The sequence below is a fragment of the Triturus cristatus genome, chromosome 10 (assembly GCF_964204655.1).
Source record: "Triturus cristatus chromosome 10, aTriCri1.1, whole genome shotgun sequence".
In the NCBI taxonomy this organism is placed as follows: Eukaryota; Metazoa; Chordata; class Amphibia; order Caudata; family Salamandridae; genus Triturus; species Triturus cristatus.
In genome coordinates this window covers 854,545,137-854,561,862 of record NC_140593.1, presented here as the reverse complement: position 1 = coordinate 854,561,862, position 16,726 = coordinate 854,545,137, and the positions used below count along the sequence as shown (strand labels likewise).

General features: G+C 47.0%; 15 non-coding genes across 15 annotated transcripts; all 15 read left to right on the top strand.

The window, feature by feature from the left end:
* Positions 1–35: 35 nt before the first annotated feature.
* Positions 36–108, top strand: TRNAV-AAC (transfer RNA valine (anticodon AAC)). Its single transcript has one exon. It is a non-coding gene; the product is annotated as a tRNA-Val (tRNA).
* A 288-nt stretch (positions 109–396) lies between these two features.
* Positions 397–508, top strand: TRNAL-CAA (transfer RNA leucine (anticodon CAA)). The gene is made up of 2 exons: positions 397–434; positions 463–508. It is a non-coding gene; the product is annotated as a tRNA-Leu (tRNA).
* A 1,908-nt stretch (positions 509–2,416) lies between these two features.
* On the top strand, positions 2,417–2,488 carry TRNAP-AGG (transfer RNA proline (anticodon AGG)). Its single transcript has one exon. It is a non-coding gene; the product is annotated as a tRNA-Pro (tRNA).
* Positions 2,489–2,874: 386 nt separating this feature from the next.
* On the top strand, positions 2,875–2,947 carry TRNAV-AAC (transfer RNA valine (anticodon AAC)). Its single transcript has one exon. It is a non-coding gene; the product is annotated as a tRNA-Val (tRNA).
* Positions 2,948–5,255: 2,308 nt separating this feature from the next.
* TRNAP-AGG (transfer RNA proline (anticodon AGG)) lies at positions 5,256–5,327 on the top strand. Its single transcript has one exon. It is a non-coding gene; the product is annotated as a tRNA-Pro (tRNA).
* A 386-nt stretch (positions 5,328–5,713) lies between these two features.
* On the top strand, positions 5,714–5,786 carry TRNAV-AAC (transfer RNA valine (anticodon AAC)). Its single transcript has one exon. It is a non-coding gene; the product is annotated as a tRNA-Val (tRNA).
* Positions 5,787–6,074: 288 nt separating this feature from the next.
* On the top strand, positions 6,075–6,186 carry TRNAL-CAA (transfer RNA leucine (anticodon CAA)). Its single transcript has 2 exons — positions 6,075–6,112; positions 6,141–6,186. It is a non-coding gene; the product is annotated as a tRNA-Leu (tRNA).
* Positions 6,187–8,094: 1,908 nt separating this feature from the next.
* Positions 8,095–8,166, top strand: TRNAP-AGG (transfer RNA proline (anticodon AGG)). The gene has a single exon. It is a non-coding gene; the product is annotated as a tRNA-Pro (tRNA).
* Positions 8,167–8,552: 386 nt separating this feature from the next.
* On the top strand, positions 8,553–8,625 carry TRNAA-AGC (transfer RNA alanine (anticodon AGC)). Its single transcript has one exon. It is a non-coding gene; the product is annotated as a tRNA-Ala (tRNA).
* A 1,337-nt stretch (positions 8,626–9,962) lies between these two features.
* Positions 9,963–10,034, top strand: TRNAP-CGG (transfer RNA proline (anticodon CGG)). The gene has a single exon. It is a non-coding gene; the product is annotated as a tRNA-Pro (tRNA).
* A 1,357-nt stretch (positions 10,035–11,391) lies between these two features.
* On the top strand, positions 11,392–11,464 carry TRNAV-AAC (transfer RNA valine (anticodon AAC)). The gene has a single exon. It is a non-coding gene; the product is annotated as a tRNA-Val (tRNA).
* Positions 11,465–11,752: 288 nt separating this feature from the next.
* On the top strand, positions 11,753–11,864 carry TRNAL-CAA (transfer RNA leucine (anticodon CAA)). The gene is made up of 2 exons: positions 11,753–11,790; positions 11,819–11,864. It is a non-coding gene; the product is annotated as a tRNA-Leu (tRNA).
* A 2,365-nt stretch (positions 11,865–14,229) lies between these two features.
* On the top strand, positions 14,230–14,302 carry TRNAV-AAC (transfer RNA valine (anticodon AAC)). The gene has a single exon. It is a non-coding gene; the product is annotated as a tRNA-Val (tRNA).
* Positions 14,303–14,590: 288 nt separating this feature from the next.
* TRNAL-CAA (transfer RNA leucine (anticodon CAA)) lies at positions 14,591–14,702 on the top strand. Its single transcript has 2 exons — positions 14,591–14,628; positions 14,657–14,702. It is a non-coding gene; the product is annotated as a tRNA-Leu (tRNA).
* A 937-nt stretch (positions 14,703–15,639) lies between these two features.
* TRNAP-CGG (transfer RNA proline (anticodon CGG)) lies at positions 15,640–15,711 on the top strand. The gene has a single exon. It is a non-coding gene; the product is annotated as a tRNA-Pro (tRNA).
* The last annotated feature ends 1,015 nt before the right edge of the window (positions 15,712–16,726 follow it).

Below are 16,726 nucleotides of genomic sequence, written 5' to 3'. Positions count from 1 at the left end.
GGAACCTTGCTCTAACAGTAAAACACAACAAGTGAGTTTCTGTAGTGTAGTGGTCATCACGTTCGCCTAACACGCGAAAGGTCCCCGGTTCGAGACCGGGCAGAAACACTGTGCATGAGCTGCTTTTATGTGCACCCTCTAAAACCTTATTATCTCAATGCAAGCTTAAGAAGAGGCGGTCCTTGAACCCAGCGAGCCGTGGGAAACTTCCTTTACTTTTGCAAGACGAAACAAAGTAATCCGCATCCATCAGTGGTCGCTCTTGTGCCTAGCTTTTTTTTTGTCATGCCATGTTGAATTGTGGGGTCTTTACACTTGTGACATTGCTGTGAACGTTGTAAGTGCAAACATTGGCAGGTGCAGTCAGAAGAGTCAGATCTGTGCACACCCAGGGCTGTCAGGATGGCCGAGTGGTCTAAGGCGCCAGACTCAAGAGAGCTTGATCTTCAGTGCAACTGAGACTTCTGGTCTCCTCATGGAGGCGTGGGTTCAAATCCCACTTCTGACAGGTTTCTTTTACACCCTTAAATCGTCCTGTTTTTTGCAGTGCATTCCCCACACACCACAATCTTTGCACGGACCTGTAACATATGACGAGAAATCCACCAACGATCAGGCTGGGCCCTCAATCACAATTCCATGTATTTCTGGAAGGGATACCTCAGGCACACCTTCCGTTAAATTTGCACTCCATCACACAAACTGCCGTGCTGGTTTCTCATTAAGCAGTTGATCCCATCTTTGTTGTGAGGCTCTCCTGCCACCTTTTGGGTGGAGAAGGCACTGTCCCTGCAACAACACAGGCAGACATGTTCAACAGGGCTTCCTGGTTATGTGGGAGGAGCAGATTGTCATTGGTCCCCCCTTGCGAATTTTAATTTACATAAGGAAGACAGAGAGGTAGCTGGGAGTAGGCAGTACACACAGACATTGAACTCTATCTTGTGATTTGCAGCCAATTCTAGATTGAGGCAGGAGGAAAGGAGGTGACTTGCCCAAAAATGGCCATCCTGGGAATTCAGCCACCCTGGGGCTCCCAGGTTAGTGTTTCAGTCCTGCGAGCCACTCATATAAATCTCGCCTGATCGAGCCTGATCGAGCGCTGAGTGAGCGTGTTTGAATCCAAGAATCAAATGCCTCTGTCTTAGGAGCAAGAATTGGCAGGCCCTCCCTTGCATCTGGGGTGGAAGTCTATGGGGCAAGTGTCCACGACTTGCAGAGGAGTACAAGTGCCAGAAAGTGCCTGCAGTTCTCATCAGCGCCTTTTTTCTGCTCTCTGGCAGCTAGGATATCGACTGATCCCTTCCTTGCAAGAGTGAAAAAAACAACACCTTGAGAGAAAACATGACTTTGTGTGGTTCACATAGAGAGAGAGCAGCCAAATAGCCCTGCTTTGTTTCTGAAAGACGCATCAGAAATTGCTTAAAATGCTGACTGGGGAATCAGGCTCGTTGGTCTAGGGGTATGATTCGCGCTTCGGGTGCGAGAGGTCCCGGGTTCAAATCCCGGACGAGCCCATGCTGTGGGATTATTTTTAGGCTGCTTATTATATAGGGCCATTTCTTCTTTTCAATGCTATAAGACGCCGTGTATGGTGATAAAGTTCCTTTCCCTCTACGCTATTTCCCACTTTTGGCGTATAGAATTTCAGTGCCGGACTTCTTTGCAACTGCTTTTCTGGGGTGGACCATCAGTGTAGGAAAATTAAATGCAAAGTGTTTTTCTAGTGTGGTTTCAGGTATGGTTTTAAAATCGCCTTTTGGAATAAAAGTGGTCCTCGTTCCTTTCTTCCAAAGAAAGAGATCGGGTAAGGAGGGTCCAACTTTGAGCTTCATTGACATTGACCCTTGGTCTGTGCATTCCAGCCCACTACATGCCAAGAAGATTGCTGCAAGCGTGTCTGTTTCTGTAGTGTAGTGGTTATCACGTTCGCTTTACTCGCGAAAGGTCCCTGGTTCGAGACCGGGCAGAAATAGCAGCTTTCTGTTTTTCACACAGTTTGCATTTACTCTCTCAACTTATAGGAAAGCTGAGATAATGGAAGCTGTCTATCCCTCACCAGCGTGACGTACTGTGATCCAGGGGCATCAGTGACAGCTCAAAAAGAGAAGTGACGATAGATTGCGCTATTCGTTTGCACGTCCTTGTGTACTGAAGGTTGGGCCTACTTCATGAAAGCAAGGCATGAGAGCAGAAATGGTTTTATTGACCTCACCGAGAGCATACACCTAGAACAAACAAAATGTCTGAAGGATAGAGGCATTTTCATTTCTTGTTCGATGACGGCCATGGAAAAGACAGCAACCATATTGCAGAAGAGAGCAGCATGTGCAGTTGCTTGCTTTGGGTGAAGCATTCACTAACTCGCTGCCAATAACCCCCGGAGCCGGTGCGAAAAGCGACTCTTGTGTGCCTCGGCTCGTTGGTCTAGGGGTATGATTCTCGCTTAGGGTGCGAGAGGTCCCGGGTTCAAATCCCGGACGAGCCCTTTTTCAGAGGTAAACATACGAATCCTACTCAAAACTCACAATGCCTGACTATTTCTCATTACACTCGCCGCATTGTTGCACAAAATATTTTGAACCTCATAAGAAACATGGATCACCATGCTTTTTCTGCCTTCATGCTTAGTCTGTGTGTGTCCCAGGTGATGCTTTCCCAAGCTGTACTTGCTGGCATTTAGGCATCAGATATTTGTCTGTCGATGCCTGCATAAGTCAATTTTTAATACGTCTAATTGCAAGCATGTTGGCTGATATCTCTGCAGTTTTCACACTTGCTCCTCGCTTTCTGAGTGGCTGCTGATACAGCAGAATAGAAGTAGAGAGAATCCTTGAGAGGAACCTTGCTCTAACAGTAAAACACAGCAAGTGAGTTTCTGTAGTGTAGTGGTCATCACGTTCGCCTAACACGCGAAAGGTCCCCGGTTCGAGACCGGGCAGAAACACTGTGCATGAGCTGCTTTTATGTGCACCCTCTAAAACCTTATTATCTCAATGCAAGCTTAAGAAGAGGCGGTCCTTGAACCCAGCGAGCCGTGGGAAACTTCCTTTACTTTTGCAAGACGAAACAAAGTAATCCGCATCCATCAGTGGTCGCTCTTGTGCCTAGCTTTTTTTTTGTCATGCCATGTTGTATTGTGGGGTCTTTACACTTGTGACATTGCTGTGAACGTTGTAAGTGCAAACATTGGCAGGTGCAGTCAGAAGAGTCAGATCTGTGCACACCCAGGGCTGTCAGGATGGCCGAGTGGTCTAAGGCGCCAGACTCAAGAGAGCTTGATCTTAAGTGCAACTGAGACTTCTGGTCTCCTCATGGAGGCGTGGGTTCAAATCCTACTTCTGACAGGTTTCTTTTACACCCTTAAATCGTCCTGTTTTTTGCAGTGCATTCCCCACACACCACAATCTTTGCACGGACCTGTAACATATGACGAGAAATCCACCAACGATCAGGCTGGGCCCTCAATCACAATTCCATGTATTTCTGGAAGGGATACCTCAGGCACACCTTCCGTTAAATTTGCACTCCATCACACAAACTGCCGTGCTGGTTTCTCATTAAGCAGTTGATCCCATCTTTGTTGTGAGGCTCTCCTGCCACCTTTTGGGCGGAGAAGGCACTGTCCCTGCAACAACACAGGCAGACATGTTCAACAGGGCTTCCTGGTTATGTGGGAGGAGCAGATTGTCATTGGTCCCCCCTTGCGAATTTTAATTTACATAAGGAAGACAGAGAGGTAGCTGGGAGTAGGCAGTACACACGGACATTGAACTCTATCTTGTGATTTGCAGCCAATTCTAGATTGAGGCAGGAGGAAAGGAGGTGACTTGCCCAAAAATGGCCATCCTGGGAATTCAGCCACCCTGGGGCTCCCAGGTTAGTGTTTCAGTCCTGCGAGCCACTCATATAAATCTCGCCTGATCGAGCCTGATCGAGCGCTGAGTGAGCGTGTTTGAATCCAAGAATCAAATGCCTCTGTCTTAGGAGCAAGAATTGGCAGGCCCTCCCTTGCATCTGGGGTGGAAGTCTATGGGGCAAGTGTCCAGGACTTGCAGAGGAGTACAAGTGCCAGAAAGTGCCAGCAGTTCTCACCAGCGCCTTTTTTCTGCTCTCTGGCAGCTAGGATATCGACTGATCCCTTCCTTGCAAGAGTGAAAAAAACAACACCTTGAGAGAAAACATGACATTGTGTGGTTCACATAGAGAGAGAGCAACCAAATAGCCCTGCTTTGTTTCTGAAAGACGCATCAGAAATTGCTTAAAATGCTGACTGGGGAATCAGGCTCGTTGGTCTAGGGGTATGATTCGCGCTTCGGGTGCGAGAGGTCCCGGGTTCAAATCCCGGACGATCCCATGCTATGGAATTATTTTTAGGCTGCTTATTATATAGGGCCATTTCTTCTTTTCAATGCTATAAGACGCCGTGTATGGTGATAAAGTTCCTTTCCCTCTACGCTATTTCCCACTTTTGGCGTATAGAATTTCAGTGCCGGACTTCTTTGCAACTGCTTTTCTGGGGTGGACCATCAGTGTAGGAAAATTAAATGCAAAGTGTTTTTCTAGTGTGGTTTCAGGTATGGTTTTAAAATCGCCTTTTGGAATAACAGTGGTCCTCATTCCTTTCTTCCAAAGAAAGAGATCGGGTAAGGAGGGTCCAACTTTGAGCTTCATTGACATTGGCCCTTGGTCTGTGCATTCCAGCCCACTACATGCCAAGAAGATTCCTGCAAGCGTGTCTGTTTCTGTAGTGTAGTGGTTATCACGTTCGCTTTACACGCGAAAGGTCCCTGGTTCGAGGCTGGGCAGAAACAGCAGCTTTCTGTTTTTCACACAGTTTGCATTTACTCTCTCAACTTATAGGAAAGCTGAGATAATGGAAGCTGTCTATCCCTCACCAGCGTGACGTACTGTGCTCCAGGGGCATCAGTGACAGCTCAAAAAGAGAAGTGACGATAGATTGCGCTATTCGTTTGCACGTCCTTGTGTACTGAAGGTTGGGCCTACTTCATGAAAGCAAGGCATGAGAGCAGAAATGGTTTTATTGACCTCACCGAGAGCATACACCTAGAACAAACAAAATGCCTGAAGGATAGAGGCATTTTCATTTCTTGTTCGATGACGGCCATGGAAAAGACAGCAACCATATTGCAGAAGAGAGCAGCATGTGCAGTTGCTTGCTTTGGGTGAAGCATTCACTAACTCGCTGCCAATAACCCCCGGAGCCGGTGCAAAAAGCGACTCTTGTGTCCCTCGGCTCGTTGGTCTAGGGGTATGATTCTCGCTTAGGGTGCGAGAGGTCCCGGGTTCAAATCCCGGACGAGCCCTTTTTCAGAGGTAAACATACGAATCCTACTCAAAACTCACAATGCCTGACTATTTCTCATTACACTCGCCGCATTGTTGCACAAAATATTTTGAACCTCATAAGAAACATGGATCACCATGCTTTTTCTGCCTTCATGCTTAGTCTGTGTGTGTCCCAGGTGATGCTTTCCCAAGCTGTACTTGCTGGCATTTAGGCATCAGATATTTGTCTGTCGATGCCTGCATAAGTCAATTTTTAATACGTCTAATTGCAAGCATGTTGGCTGATATCTCTGCAGTTTTCACACTTGCTCCTCGCTTTCTGAGTGGCTGCTGATACAGCAGAATAGAAGTAGAGAGAATCCTTGAGAGGAACCTTGCTCTAACAGTAAAACACAACAAGTGAGTTTCTGTAGTGTAGTGGTCATCACGTTCGCCTAACACGCGAAAGGTCCCCGGTTCGAGACCGGGCAGAAACACTGTGCATGAGCTGCTTTTATGTGCACCCTCTAAAAACTTATTATCTCAATGCAAGCTTAAGAAGAGGCGGTCCTTGAACCCAGCGAGCCGTGGGAAACTTCCTTTACTTTTGCAAGACGAAACAAAGTAATCCGCATCCATCAGTGGTCACTCTTGTGCCTAGCTTTTTTTTTGTCATGCCATGTTGAATTGTGGGGTCTTTACACTTGTGACATTGCTGTGAACGTTGTAAGTGCAAACATTGGCAGGTGCAGTCAGAAGAGTCATATCTGTGCACACCCAGGGCTGTCAGGATGGCCGAGTGGTCTAAGGCGCCAGACTCAAGAGAGCTTGATCTTCAGTGCAACTGAGACTTCTGGTCTCCTCATGGAGGCGTGGGTTCAAATCCCACTTCTGACAGGTTTCTTTTACACCCTTAAATCGTCCTGTTTTTTGCAGTGCATTCCCCACACACCACAATCTTTGCACGGACCTGTAACATATGACGAGAAATCCACCAACGATCAGGCTGGGCCCTCAATCACAATTCCATGTATTTCTGGAAGGGATACCTCAGGCACACCTTCCGTTAAATTTGCACTCCATCACACAAACTGCCGTGCTGGTTTCTCATTAAGCAGTTGATCCCATCTTTGTTGTGAGGCTCTCCTGCCACCTTTTGGGCGGAGAAGGCACTGTCCCTGCAACAACACAGGCAGACATGTTCAACAGGGCTTCCTGGTTATGTGGGAGGAGCAGATTGTCATTGGTCCCCCCTTGCGAATTTTAATTTACATAAGGAAGACAGAGAGGTAGCTGGGAGTAGGCAGTACACACAGACATTGAACTCTATCTTGTGATTTGCAGCCAATTCTAGATTGAGGCAGGAGGAAAGGAGGTGACTTGCCCAAAAATGGCCATCCTGGGAATTCAGCCACCCTGGGGCTCCCAGGTTAGTGTTTCAGTCCTGCGAGCCACTCATATAAATCTCGCCTGATCGAGCCTGATCGAGCGCTGAGTGAGCGTGTTTGAATCCAAGAATCAAATGCCTCTGTCTTAGGAGCAAGAATTGGCAGGCCCTCCCTTGCATCTGGGGTGGAAGTCTATGGGGCAAGTGTCCACGACTTGCAGAGGAGTACAAGTGCCAGAAAGTGCCTGCAGTTCTCATCAGCGCCTTTTTTCTGCTCTCTGGCAGCTAGGATATCGACTGATCCCTTCCTTGCAAGAGTGAAAAAAACAACACCTTGAGAGAAAACATGACTTTGTGTGGTTCACATAGAGAGAGAGCAGCCAAATAGCCCTGCTTTGTTTCTGAAAGACGCATCAGAAATTGCTTAAAATGCTGACTGGGGAATCAGGCTCGTTGGTCTAGGGGTATGATTCGCGCTTCGGGTGCGAGAGGTCCCGGGTTCAAATCCCGGACGAGCCCATGCAGTGGAATTATTTTTAGGCTGCTTATTATATAGGGCCATTTCTTCTTTTCAATGCTATAAGACGCCGTGTATGGTGATAAAGTTCCTTTCCCTCTACGCTATTTCCCACTTTTGGCGTATAGAATTTCAGTGCCGGACTTCTTTGCAACTGCTTTTCTGGGGTGGACCATCAGTGTAGGAAAATTAAATGCAAAGTGTTTTTCTAGTGTGGTTTCAGGTATGGTTTTAAAATCGCCTTTTGGAATAAAAGTGGTCCTCGTTCCTTTCTTCCAAAGAAAGAGATCGGGTAAGGAGGGTCCAACTTTGAGCTTCATTGACATTGACCCTTGGTCTGTGCATTCCAGCCCACTACATGCCAAGAAGATTGCTGCAAGCGTGTCTGTTTCTGTAGTGTAGTGGTTATCACTTTCGCTTTACTCGCGAAAGGTCCCTGGTTCGAGACCGGGCAGAAACAGCAACTTTCTGTTTTTCACACAGTTTGCATTTACTCTCTCAACTTATAGGAAAGCTGAGATAATGGAAGCTGTCTATCCCTCACCAGCGTGATGTACTGTGCTCCAGGGGCATCAGTGACAGCTCAAAAAGAGAAGTGACGATAGATTGCGCTATTCGTTTGCACGTCCTTGTGTACTGAAGGTTGGGCCTACTTCATGAAAGCAAGGCATGAGAGCAGAAATGGTTTTATTGACCTCACCGAGAGCATACACCTAGAACAAACAAAATGTCTGAAGGATAGAGGCATTTTCATTTCTTGTTCGATGACGGCCATGGAAAAGACAGCAACCATATTGCAGAAGAGAGCAGCATGTGCAGTTGCTTGCTTTGGGTGAAGCATTCACTAACTCGCTGCCAATAACCCCCGGAGCCGGTGCGAAAAGCGACTCTTGTGTGCCTCGGCTCGTTGGTCTAGGGGTATGATTCTCGCTTAGGGTGCGAGAGGTCCCGGGTTCAAATCCCGGACGAGCCCTTTTTCAGAGGTAAACATACGAATCCTACTCAAAACTCACAATGCCTGACTATTTCTCATTACACTCGCCGCATTGTTGCACAAAATATTTTGAACCTCATAAGAAACATGGATCACCATGCTTTTTCTGCCTTCATGCTTAGTCTGTGTGTGTCCCAGGTGATGCTTTCCCAAGCTGTACTTGCTGGCATTTAGGCATCAGATATTTGTCTGTCGATGCCTGCATAAGTCAATTTTTAATACGTCTAATTGCAAGCATGTTGGCTGATATCTCTGCAGTTTTCACACTTGCTCCTCGCTTTCTGAGTGGCTGCTGATACAGCAGAATAGAAGTAGAGAGAATCCTTGAGAGGAACCTTGCTCTAACAGTAAAACAAAGCAAGTGAGTTTCTGTAGTGTAGTGGTCATCACGTTCGCCTAGCACGCGAAAGGTCCCCGGTTCGAGATCGGGCAGAAACACTGTGCATGAGCTGCTTTTATGTGCACCCTCTAAAACCTTATTATCTCAATGCAAGCTTAAGAAGAGGCGGTCCTTGAACCTAGCGACCCGTGGGAAACTTCCTTTACTTTTGCAAGACGAAACAAAGTAATCCGCATCCATCAGTGGTCGCTCTTGTGCCTAGCTTTTTTTTTGTCATGCCATGTTGTATTGTGGGGTCTTTACACTTGTGACATTGCTGTGAACGTTGTAAGTGCAAACATTGGCAGGTGCAGTCAGAAGAGTCAGATCTGTGCACACCCAGGGCTGTCAGGATGGCCGAGTGGTCTAAGGCGCCAAACTCAAGAGAGCTTGATCTTCAGTGCAACTGAGACTTCTGGTCTCCTCATGGAGGCGTGGGTTCAAATCCCACTTCTGACAGGTTTCTTTTACACCCTTAAATCGTCCTGTTTTTTGCAGTGCATTCCCCACACACCACAATCTTTGCACGGACCTGTAACATATGACGAGAAATCCACCAACGATCAGGCTGGGCCCTCAATCACAATTCCATGTATTCCTGGAAGGGATACCTCAGGCACACCTTCCGTTAAATTTGCACTCCATCACACAAACTGCCGTGCTGGTTTCTCATTAAGCAGTTGATCCCATCTTTGTTGTGAGGCTCTCCTGCCACCTTTTGGACGGAGAAGGCACTGTCCCTGCAACAACACAGGCAGACATGTTCAACAGGGCTTCCTGGTTATGTGGGAGGAGCAGATTGTCATTGGTCCCCCCTTGCGAATTTTAATTTACATAAGGAAGACAGAGAGGTAGCTGGGAGTAGGCAGTACACACGGACATTGAACTCTATCTTGTGATTTGCAGCCAATTCTAGATTGAGGCAGGAGGAAAGGAGGTGACTTGCCCAAAAATGGCCATTCTGGGAATTCAGCCACCCTGGGGCTCCCAGGTTAGTGTTTCAGTCCTGCGAGCCACTCATATAAATCTCGCCTGATCGAGCCTGATCGATCGCTGAGTGAGCGTGTTTAAATCCAAGAATCAAATGCCTCTGTCTTAGGAGCAAGAATTGGCAGGCCCTCCCTTGCATCTGGGGTGGAAGTCTATGGGGCAAGTGTCCAGGACTTGCAGAGGAGTACAAGTGCCAGAAAGTGCCTGCAGTTCTCATCAGCGCCTTTTTTCTGCTCTCTGGCAGCTAGGATATCGACTGATCCCTTCCTTGCAAGAGTGAAAAAAACAACACCTTGAGAGAAAACATGACTTTGTGTGGTTCACATAGAGAGAGAGCAGCCAAATAGCCCTGCTTTGTTTCTGAAAGACGCATCAGAAATTGCTTAAAATGACGACTGGAGAATCAGGCTCGTTGGTCTAGGGGTATGATTCTCGCTTCGGGTGCGAGAGGTCCCGGGTTCAAATCCCGGACGAGCCCATGCTGTGGAATTATTTTTAGGCTGCTTATTATATAGGGCCATTTCTTCTTTTCAATGCTATAAGACGCCGTGTATGGTGAGAAAGTTCCTTTCCCTCTATGCTATTTCCCACTTTTGGCGTATAGAATTTCAGTGCCGGACTTCTTTGCAACTGCTTTTCTGGGGTGGACCATCAGTGTAGGAAAATTAAATGCAAAGTGTTTTTCTAGTGTGGTTTCAGGTATGGTTTTAAAATCGCCTTTTGGAATAAAAGTGGTCCTTGTTCCTTTCTTCCAAAGAAAGAGATCGGGTAAGGAGGGTCCAACTTTGAGCTTCATGGACATTGGCCCTTGGTCTGTGCATTCCAGCCCACTACATGCCAAGAAGATTCCTGCAAGCGTGTCTCTTTCTGTAGTGTAGTGGTTATCACGTTAGCTTTACACGCGAAAGGTCCCTGGTTCGAGACCGGGCAGAAACAGCAGCTTTCTGTTTTTCACACAGTTTGCATTTACTCTCTCAACTTATAGGAAAGCTGAGATAATGGAAGCTGTCTATCCCTCACCAGCGTGATGTACTGTGCTCCAGGGGCATCAGTGACAGCTCAAAAAGAGAAGTGACGATAGTTTGCGCTATTCGTTTGCACGTCCTTGTGTACTGAAGGTTGGGCCTACTTCATGAAAGCAAGGCATGAGAACAGAAATGGTTTTATTGACCTCACCGAGAGCATACACCTAGAACAAACAAAATGTCTGAAGGATAGAGGCATTTTCATTTCTTGTTCGATGACGGCCATGGAAAAGACAGCAACCATATTGCAGAAGAGAGCAGCATGTGCAGTTGCTTGCTTTGGGTGAAGCATTCACTAACTCGCTGCCAATAACCCCCGGAGCAGGTGCGAAAGGCAACTCTTGTGTGCCTCGGCTCGTAGGTCATGGGGTATGATTCACGCTTAGGGTGCGAGAGGTCCCGGGTTCAAATCCCGGATGAGCCCTTTTTCAGAGGAAAACATACGAATCCTACTCAAAACTCACAATGCCTGACTATTTCTCATTACACTCGCCGCATTGTTGCACAAAATATTTTGAACCTCATAAGAAACATGGATCACCATGCTTTTTCTGCCTTCATGCTTAGTCTGTGTGTGTCCCAGGTGATGCTTTCCCAAGCTGTACTTGCTGGCATTTAGGCATCAGATATGTGTCTGTCGATGCCTGCATAAGTCAATTTTTAATACGTCTAATTGCAAGCATGTTGGCTGATATCTCTGCAGTTTTCACACTTGCTCCTCGCTTTCTGAGTGGCTGCTGATACAGCAGAATAGAAGTAGAGAGAATCCTTGAGAGGAACCTTGCTCTAACAGTAAAACACAGCAAGTGAGTTTCTGTAGTGTAGTGGTCATCACGTTCGCCTAACACGCGAAAGGTCCCCGGTTCGAGACCGGGCAGAAACACTGTGCATGAGCTGCTTTTATGTGCACCCTCTAAAACCTTATTATCTCAATGCAAGCTTAAGAAGAGGCGGTCCTTGAACCCAGCGACCCGTGGGAAACTTCCTATACTTTTGCAAGACGAAACAAAGTAATCCGCATCCATCAGTGGTCGCTCTTGTGCCTAGCTTTTTTTTTGTCATGCCATGTTGTATTGTGGGGTCTTTACACTTGTGACATTGCTGTGAACGTTGTAAGTGCAAACATTGGCAGGTGCAGTCAGAAGAGTCAGATCTGTGCACAACCATGGCTGTCAGGATGGCCGAGTGGTCTAAGGCGCCAGACTCAAGAGAGCTTAATCTTCAGTGCAACTGAGACTTCTGGTCTCCTCATGGAGGCGTGGGTTCAAATCCCACTTCTGACAGGTTTCTTTTACACCCTTAAATCGTCCTGTTTTTTGCAGTGCATTCCCCACACACCACAATCTTTGCACGGACCTGTAACATATGACGAGAAATCCACCAACGATCAGGCTGGGCCCTCAATCACAATTCCATGTATTCCTGGAAGGGACACCTCAGGCACACCTTCTGTTAAATTTGCACTCCATCACACAAACTGCCGTGCTGGTTTCTCATTAAGCAGTTGATCCCATCTTTGTTGTGAGGCTCTCCTGCCACCTTTTGGGCGGAGAAGGCACTGTCCCTGCAACAACACAGGCAGACATGTTCAACAGGACTTCCTGGTTATGTGTGAGGAGCAGATTGTCATTGGTCCCCCCTTGCGAATTTTAATTTACATAAGGAAGACAGAGAGGTATCTGGGAGTAGGCAGTACACACGGACATTGAACTCTATCTTGTGATTTGCAGCCAATTCTAGATTGAGGCAGGAGGAAAGGAGGTGACTTGCCCAAAAATGACCATCCTGGGAATTCAGCCACCCTGGGGCTCCCAGGTTAGTGTTTCAGTCCTGCGAGCCACTCATATAAATCTCGCCTGATCGAGCCTGATCGAGCGCTGAGTGAGCGTGTTTGAATCCAAGAATCAAATGCCTCTGTCTTAGGAGCAAGAATTGGCAGGCCCTCCCTTGCATCTGGGGTGGAAGTCTATGGGGCAAGTGTCCAGGACTTGCAGAGGAGTACAAGTGCCAGAAAGTGCCTGCAGTTCTCATCAGCGCCTTTTTTCTGCTCTCTGGCAGCTAGGATATCGACTGATCCCTTCCTTGCAAGAGTGAAAAAAACAACACCTTGAGAGAAAACATGACTTTGTGTGGTTCACATAGAGAGAGAGCAGCCAAATAGCCCTGCTTTGTTTCTGAAATACGCTTCAGAAATTGCTTAAAATGCCGACTGGGGAATCAGGCTCGTTGGTCTAGGGCTATGATTCTCGCTTCGGGTGCGAGAGGTCCCGGGTTCAAATCCCGGACAAGCCCATGCTATGGAATTATTTTTAGGCTGCTTATTATATAGGGCCATTTCTTCTTTTCAATGCTATAAGACGCCGTGTATGGTGATAAAGTTCCTTTCCCTCTACGCTATTTCCCACTTTTGGCATATAGAATTTCAGTGCCGGACTTCTTTGCAACTGCTTTTCTGGGGTGGACCATCAGTGTAGGAAAATTAAATGCAAAGTGTTTTTCTAGTGTGGTTTCAGGTATGGTTTTAAAATCGCCTTTTGGAATAAAAGTGGTCCTCGTTCCTTTCTTCCAAAGAAAGAGATCGGGTAAGGAGGGTCCAACTTTGAGCTTCATGGACATTGGCCCTTGGTCTGTGCATTCCAGCCCACTACATGCAAGAAGATTCCTGCAAGCGTGTCTGTTTCTGTAGTGTAGTGGTTATCACGTTCGCTTTACACGCGAAAGGTCCCTGGTTCAAGACAGGGCAGAAACAGCAGCTTTCTGTTTTTCACACAGTTTGCATTTACTCTCTCAACTTATAGGAAAGCTGAGATAATGGAAGCTGTCTATCCCTCACCAGCGTGATGTACTGTGCTCCAGGGGCATCAGTGACAGCTCAAAAAGAGAAGTGACGATAGTTTGCGCTATTTGTTTGCACGTCCTTGTGTACTGAAGGTTGGGCCTACTTCATGAAAGCAAGGCATGAGAGCAGAAATGGTTTTATTGACCTCACCGAGAGCATACACCTAGAACAAACAAAATGTCTGAAGGATAGAGGCATTTTCATTTCTTGTTCGATGACGGCCATGGAAAAGACAGCAACCATATTGCAGAAGAGAGCAACATGTGCAGTTGCTTGCTTTGGGTGAAGCATTCACTAACTCGCTGCCAATAACCCCCGGAGCCAGTGCGAAAGGCGACTCTTGTGTGCCTCGGCTCATTGGTCTAGGGGTATGATTCTCGCTTAGGGTGTGAGAGGTCCTGGGTTCAAATCCCGGACGAGCCCTTTTTCAGAGGTAAACATACGAATCCTACTCAAAACTCACAATGCCTGACTATTTCTCATTACACTCGCCGCATTGTTGCACAAAATATTTTGAACCTCATAAGAAACATGGATCACCATGCTTTTTCTGCCTTCATGCTTAGTCTGTGTGTGTCCCAGGTGATGCTTTCCCAAGCTGTACTTGCTGGCATTTAGGCATCAGATATTTGTCTGTCGATGCCTGCATAAGTCAATTTTTAATACGTCTAATTGCAAGCATGTTGGCTGATATCTCTGCAGTTTTCACACTTGCTCCTCGCTTTCTGAGTGGCTGCTGATACAGCAGAATAGAAGTAGAGAGAATCCTTGAGAGGAACCTTGCTCTAACAGTAAATCACAACAAGTGAGTTTCTGTAGTGTAGTGGTCATCACGTTCGCCTAACACGCGAAAGGTCCCCGGTTCGAGACCGGGCAGAAACACTGTGCATGAGCTGCTTTTATGTGCACCCTCTAAAACCTTATTATCTCAATGCAAGCTTAAGAAGAGGCGGTCCTTGAACCCAGCGAGCCGTGGGAAACTTCCTTTACTTTTGCAAGACGAAACAAAGTAATCCGCATCCATCAGTGGTCGCTCTTGTGCCTAGCTTTTTTTTTGTCATGCCATGTTGTATTGTGGGGTCTTTACACTTGTGACATTGCTGTGAACGTTGTAAGTGCAAACATTGGCAGGTGCAGTCAGAAGAGTCAGATCTGTGCACACCCAGGGCTGTCAGGATGGCCGAGTGGTCTAAGGCGCCAGACTCAAGAGAGCTTGATCTTCAGTGCAACTGAGACTTCTGGTCTCCTCATGGAGGCGTGGGTTCAAATCCCACTTCTGACAGGTTTCTTTTACACCCTTAAATCGTCCTGTTTTTTGCAGTGCATTCCCCACACACCACAATCTTTGCACGGACCTGTAACATATGACGAGAAATCCACCAACGATCAGGCTGGGCCCTCAATCACAATTCCATGTATTTCTGGAAGGGATACCTCAGGCACACCTTCCGTTAAATTTGCACTCCATCACACAAACTGCCGTGCTGGTTTCTCATTAAGCAGTTGATCCCATCTTTGTTGTGAGGCTCTCCTGCCACCTTTTGGGCGGAGAAGGCACTGTCCCTGCAACAACACAGGCAGACATGTTCAACAGGGCTTCCTGGTTATGTGGGAGGAGCAGATTGTCATTGGTCCCCCCTTGCGAATTTTAATTTACATAAGGAAGACAGAGAGGTAGCTGGGAGTAGGCAGTACACACAGACATTGAACTCTATCTTGTGATTTGCAGCCAATTCTAGATTGAGGCAGGAGGAAAGGAGGTGACTTGCCCAAAAATGGCCATCCTGGGAATTCAGCCACCCTGGGGCTCCCAGGTTAGTGTTTCAGTCCTGAGAGCCACTCATATAAATCTCGCCTGATCGAGCCTGATCGAGCGCTGAGTGAGCGTGTTTGAATCCAAGAATCAAATGCCTCTGTCTTAGGAGCAAGAATTGGCAGGCCCTCCCTTGCATCTGGGGTGGAAGTCTATGGGGCAAGTGTCCAGGACTTGCAGAGGAGTACAAGTGCCAGAAAGTGCCTGCAGTTCTCATCAGCGCCTTTTTTCTGCTCTCTGGCAGCTAGGATATCGACTGATCCCTTCCTTGCAAGAGTGAAAAAAACAACACCTTGAGAGAAAACATGACTTTGTGTGGTTCACATAGAGAGAGAGCAGCCAAATAGCCCTGCTTTGTTTCTGAAAGACGCATCAGAAATTGCTTAAAATGACGACCGGAGAATCAGGCTCGTTGGTCTAGGGGTATGATTCTCGCTTCGGGTGCGAGAGGTCCCGGGTTCAAATCCCGGACGAGCCCATGCTGTGGAATTATTTTTAGGCTGCTTATTATATAGGGCCATTTCTTCTTTTCAATGCTATAAGACGCCGTGTATGGTGAGAAAGTTCCTTTCCCTCTATGCTATTTCCCACTTTTGGCGTATAGAATTTCAGTGCCGGACTTCTTTGCAACTGCTTTTCTGGGGTGGACCATCAGTGTAGGAAAATTAAATGCAAAGTGTTTTTCTAGTGTGGTTTCAGGTATGGTTTTAAAATCGCCTTTTGGAATAAAAGTGGTCCTTGTTCCTTTCTTCCAAAGAAAGAGATCGGGTAAGGAGGGTCCAACTTTGAGCTTCATGGACATTGGCCCTTGGTCTGTGCATTCCAGCCCACTACATGCCAAGAAGATTCCTGCAAGCGTGTCTGTTTCTGTAGTGTAGTGGTTATCACGTTAGCTTTACACGCGAAAGGTCCCTGGTTCGAGACCGGGCAGAAACAGCAGCTTTCTGTTTTTCACACAGTTTGCATTTACTCTCTCAACTTATAGGAAAGCTGAGATAATGGAAGCTGTCTATCCCTCACCAGCGTGATGTACTGTGCTCCAGGGGCATCAGTGACAGCTCAAAAAGAGAAGTGACGATAGTTTGCTATTCGTTTGCACGTCCTTGTGTACTGAAGGTTGGGCCTACTTCATGAAAGCAAGGCATGAGAACAGAAATGGTTTTATTGACCTCACCGAGAGCATACACCTAGAACAAACAAAATGTCTGAAGGATAGAGGCATTTTCATTTCTTGTTCGATGACGGCCATGGAAAAGACAGCAACCATATTGCAGAAGAGAGCAGCATGTGCAGTTGCTTGCTTTGGGTGAAGCATTCACTAACTCGCTGCCAATAACCCCCGGAGCAGGTGCGAAAGGCAACTCTTGTGTGCCTCGGCTCGTAGGTCATGGGGTATGATTCACGCTTAGGGTGCGAGAGGTCCCAGGTTCAAATCCCGGATGAGCTCTTTTTCAGAGGAAAACATACGAATCCTACTCAAAACTCACAATGCC